The sequence below is a fragment of the Oryx dammah genome, unplaced genomic scaffold (genome assembly GCF_014754425.2).
Source record: "Oryx dammah isolate SB20612 unplaced genomic scaffold, SCBI_Odam_1.1 HiC_scaffold_20, whole genome shotgun sequence".
In the NCBI taxonomy this organism is placed as follows: Eukaryota; Metazoa; Chordata; class Mammalia; order Artiodactyla; family Bovidae; genus Oryx; species Oryx dammah.
In genome coordinates this window covers 7,444,599-7,450,598 of record NW_024070204.1, presented here as the reverse complement: position 1 = coordinate 7,450,598, position 6,000 = coordinate 7,444,599, and positions in this window count along the sequence as shown.

Below are 6,000 nucleotides of genomic sequence, written 5' to 3'. Positions count from 1 at the left end.
AGCCTCTAATGCTGGGAGGGGTTGGGGGCAGGAGGAGAAGGGGACGACAGAGGATGAGATGGCTGGATGGCATCACTGACTCAATTGACGTAAGTTTGAGTGAACTCTGGGAGATGGTGATGGACAGGGAGGCCTGGCGCACTGTAATTCATGGGGTCACAAAGAGTCGGACACGATGAACCGAACTGAACTGAACTGAAGGTAAAGTAAAACCTTTTATTTTTCTTATCTTTAATTCAACTAAAAGGTAATATTTTGTTAGAAATAATAATAGCAAAATGCATGGGGTTATGCATGCAAATATGTTTTATGTGTAAGTAAAATATATGATACAAAGGATGGAGGGAGGAATAAGGAATATATTGCTGTTATAAAGTACTTTCATCATGTATAAAGTGTTATGGTGTCATTTGAAAGTGGAACTGAATCAGTTGCAAATATGTATTGCCCACTCTACAGCAACCACTATAAAAATATAAAGAAAAATATGACTGATATGCTAATAAAGGAGAGAAAATAGAATCATATGTAAAGCTCAATTAAAACAAAAAAAAAACATATAAAGCATGGGAGACAAAAGTAGGAAAAAACAAACAGTGCAATAAATAGAAAACATTAATCTTTGTGTGAAGGTGGTCAAAATGCACAAACTTTCACTGATATAATGAATAAGTTCTGGGACCTAATATACAGCATGGTGACTATAGTCAACAATTCTTTATTGTTTATATGAAATTTGCTAAGAGGGTAGATCTTAAAAGTTCTCATGACAAGGAAAATAATTAGTAACTATGTGCGGTGGTGGATGTTAACTAAATTTATTGAGGTAATCATTTCACAGTATATACATATATCAAATCATTATGTTGCATATCAAAAAACTATACAATGTTCTAAGTCAATAACATTTCAATAGCTTTAATCCAACTACATTAATAATCATTTTAAATATCAATGTTATACTGTACCAATTAAAACAGATGATCAGAGTGGATCATAATATCTAACTTGGCTGTTTACACGACATCTATTTAAAAATATAAAATCATATAGACTAAAAGTAAAAAGAAGGAGAAAGATGCTAGTACTATTCAAAAGAAAGCACAGGGGACAATGTTAATTTCAGGCAGAACAAATTTCGAAAAAAGAAAAGTATCAAGGACAAAGAAGGGCCGTTGTTTTGTTGTTATTATTTGTTGTTTAGTTGTTAAGTTGTATCCGACATTTTTGCAACCTCATGGACTGTACTCCGCCAGATTCCTCTGTCCATGGGATTTCCCAGGGAAGAATACTGGAAGTGAAGTGAAAGTCATTCAGTCGTGTCCGACTCTTTGCTACATTGTAGATTATACAGTCCATGGAATTCTCCAGGCCAGGCTACTGGAGTGGGTTGCCATTTCCTTCTCCAGGGGGCCTTCCCAACCCAGGGACTGAACCTGCATCTCCTGCATTGGGAGGCAGATTCTTTAACAGAGAGCTACCAGCTTTAACTCAGCTACCATACAGAAGGACATTGCAAAACAATAAAGGGTCAGTTCTCCAAGAGGATATAGCAATCTTTAACGCGTATGCATCTAAAACCGAGCATCAAAATATAAGAGGAAAATCTGATAGAAATACAGGAGAAATAAATGAATCTATGCTGAAGAATTGGTGCTTTTGAACTGTGGTGTTGGAGAAGATGCTTGAGAGTCCCTTGGACAGCAAGGAGATCAAACCAGTCCATCCTAAAGGAGATCAGCCCCGAATATTCACTGGAAGGACTGATGCTGAAGCTCCCTTACTTTGGCCACCTAATGTGAAGAGCTGACTGATTGGAAAAGACTCTGATTCTGGGAAAGAGTGAAAGCAGGGGAAGAAGGGGACAACAGAGGATGAGATGATTGAATGGCATCACCAACTCAGTGGACATGAGTTTGAGCAAGTTCTGGGAGATTAGCAAAGGACAGGGAAGCCTGGTGTGCTGCAGTCCATGGGGTTGCAAAGAGTCAGACATGACTGAGCAACTGAACAACAACGGTTATAGTCGGAAACACCCTCTATCAGAAACAGGCACACGTGACCTAGCAGGCATAAAACCTGGAAGGACATATTTGAGTTCACTGGCACCATCAGTCAACTGGATATAGTTGACATCAATTGACTGCTTCCTCCAATAACCGCAGAAGACCCAGCTGGCTAGAATTTATGGGACTGAGAATCAGAGAGGAAAGAGAACCGTGGAGAGGAGGAAATCTGGAGGTCTTCAAAGGGTCTTGATCTGGAGATATTCACAGAGTCCGTTTCACAGAATACTCAGGAGTGTGTATGTGTAAGGAAGTCCTCAAATCTGGGGGAGGAAACAACCAAAAGAATCAGAATAGCATGTGCTGCCATGACCAGATTTCACAATCTCCTAATTCACAGGGATTCAATTATGCTCAAAGGGTCCTGCCTTCATAGTGAGGAATACTTAAGTCCACACTGAGCACTGCCTTGGTGGTGATGGTTTGGTCACTCAGTTGTGTCTGACTCTTGCGACCCTATAGATTGTTAGCCCACCAGGCTCCTCTGTCCATGGGAATAATAGGGACCGTGAATAGAAATAATAGGGACTGTGAATTCAGCAGTACTGCTCTTGGGAAAAAATTAAAAATCTTTTCTCTGGTTTTCTTGAGAGGTAGTGATTGATAGAAAACAATTCAGAAGTTCCTGGGGATCTTCCCTGACCCAGGGGGATAGAACCCATGTCTCCCACATTGCAGGCAGATTCTTTACCATCTTAGCCACAAGAGAAGCCCAGTGATAGAAAACAATTCAGGAGTTATGAGACTAAAAGGGAAGATGTCTTTGAAGTGGATGTTCCAGGAAAGTTAATTTTCACTGGAAATCACTACTGTGTCAGTAGAAAAGTCTAGGTGTTAAGAGTAAAGGATGGGTTTAAAAAGCCAGGCTGTCTGGGTTCATCCTTGGCTCACCCTTGTCCTACAACCTTGGGCAAGTTTCTCTGCTATTTGATACTTTACTTTCCTTACATGTAAAACGGCAATGATTATGTCACTTATTTCATAGTTATTGGAGGAATACAATGAGATTATATTTATTCTCTTGTATGATGTCTCCAGGCATCCTAGTTTTACTCTGTTGGAAGGAATAAGGATTGTATTCAATCACATCTGACTCTTTGTGACCTCAGGGACTATAGTCCAACAGGCTCCTCTGTCTGTGGAATTTCCCTGGTAAGAATATTGGCATTTCCTTCTCCAGGGGATCTTCCCCACCCAGGGATTGAACCCATACGTCTTGCATCTCCTGTATTGGCAGGCAGATTCTTTATCACTGCACCTCCTGGGAAGCCCAGTTATTCTATATTAAATATTAAAACTTTTATTGTTATTTTAAACATGTTCTGTCAAAAAAAATCAAATATCAAATTTGTCCAGGATTATCTGGAATTAAGTTTCTGATACACATATATAAATATATATTTATTATACATACATATTTATCAGAAAAACAATAACCAAGGCATAATAGATACCTCTACTTGATGAAGTTTGTCAGTAATTATCAATATTGTATTCACATTATGATTAGGGAAAATTTTTTAGAAAATATTGATGCCTGAGCCCCATTTTCAGAAGTTCTTAGTATACTGGAAACCTGGGAGAAACTGGCAGGTTGAGAAGCACAGATTTATCTGAGTCAAGATTTTGCAAGGCCTCAGAAACAACACAGTGAATATTGCATGTCATGAATTCTTTTAAAGAAAAATTATTTTATGTAAATAGTTATTAGCTACAATATGCCACACATTGTTTCCCTGAGACAAAATGTATTTACATTTTTTTATAATTTGAAAGTCAAAAGAATTTGTCATCTTTGTAAAAAATACAAACCATTTACTTTATATATAGTATAAAGTCACACACACATGATATTTCCAAGTATTAATTTAGTTCAGTTGCTCAGTCGTGTCTGACTCTTTGCGACCCCAGGCTTCCCTGTCTATCACCAACTCCCGGAGCTTGCTCAAACTCATGTCCATCAACTCAGTGATACCCTCCAACCATCTCATCCTCTGTCGTCCCCTTCTCCTTCTGCTTTCAATCTTTCTCAGCATCAGGGTACTTTTTCAATGAGCCAGTTCTTCACATCAGGTGGTTTACCTTCAGCATCTGTCCTTCCAATAAATATTCAGGACTGATTTCCTTTAGAATGTGGACAGATCAGAGAGTTGTTACATTCAAATTCCATTGACTAAATGTGTCACAGGATAGATGAATGGTTATTATATCAATGCAGAAACACTATGATAATGTAGAGACTTATTTCCAAAAACTTCCTGAAGAGGACTGAAAATAGTGTGTGTTATTTCTGGATAGTGCAAAAAAATACACTTCTTTTTGTATTCTGCATAGTAATAGTATTTATAACCATGAATTTTATTGTCATAAAGCACTTTAGGAATCAGTGAAGAATAAAACAATTAGGAATGTTTCAAACCTTTAATCATGTATTAAATTAATTTTCTATGTGACTGCTTATGCAAAATGAGAAATTCAATGGAAATAAATTTATTTCAAGTTGAAATAAATAAAATTGTTTCTTTTTTAAAACTGTCTTTTCTTCAATTTATACTTACCTTCATTCCTGGTACAATTGCCATCTTTTTTTTTTTTTTTTTTTCCAGCAGTAGTGCCTCACTCTATGTGCTCTTAAAGAGTGTAAATCCATTTTCCAAAAAAGAACATACTTGGAATGACCATTATGTTTTTTTCAGAAGCAATTTTAGATAAACAGAAAGGCAATTCTGCTCACAAGGTTATCACTGCACTCTGATGCTACTTTGTTATTAGGTAATTAATCAATCTGCCCTTCCCTTATGATCTTTCTTGAAGCAAATTCTTTTTTTTTTTTTTTAGATTACATTATATTTTTATTTTATTTTATTTTATTTTAAAATTTTTTTATTTTTTTATTTTTTATTTTACTTTACAATTCTGTATTGGTTTTGCCATACATTGACATGAATCCACCACGGGTGTACATGCAAATTATTTTTAATGCACTTAACAGTAAAATCTTTTTTTTTTTTTTTTCTAAAAAGTAAACCGCCATAAGGATTTCTTCTTCAGATAATAGCAGGGTAGCTCATATTGGACTTACTCCTCTTCAGATAATATTAAACAACTGAAAAACAAACAAACAAACAAAACAAGTCCACAGGAACTAAAGAAACACCCAAAGCAAGTAGGAGGAAAGTGGGCGTGAAAGGAGGCGATGACAGTGCCCAGCCTTCCCAGTTTGTGGCTCAGGGCCTGCTGGCAGACCCTCATTGTTCCCACATGGAGTGGCTAAATTTCGGGTAAATATCAACAGTTTTACTGGATTCAGAATCGGAGTGAAATAAGGAGAGACCACAGCAGCTGGAATGTGATGGAGAAAATTCTATGCAAAATAAAGCCAAAAGAAGGGAACAAATTCTGTCTAATCTGTCCAGATTATTGGCTGTCCCCTTAAGTATGCTTCTACAGAACAGGCTCCAAGTAACCCAGAAAGTGTTAACTGACTTGACATATGTGAGCTTCCGACAACTGTAGGGAAGACAGAATTTGGAGTCTGAGTTCAGCTGAGATAAAAGTGAAAGGAAAAAAATCAAATATTATAGCATTGTATCTGGAATTTATGTGATATGAATATATAATACGCATGATACTAAAGTATAAAAATTTGGGCATGGTAAATAGAACATTTTTACTATTTCTAGATATTTATATTTTATAAATGGTGCACTATTAATTCTAATTAGACTATGAAGAATCAAAGATACATGCTGTAATCCACGAAACAGTTACTACCAAGTATATTGCAAAGATGTATGGGGGGAAAAGCAGTGGATACCCATAACTGTGGATCAGGTACCCCAATGTAAAGCCTGAAAGTGAAAGTGAAGTCGCTCAGCCATGTCTGACTCTTTGCGGCCCGTAGACTGTAGACCACCAAGCTCCTCCGTCCATG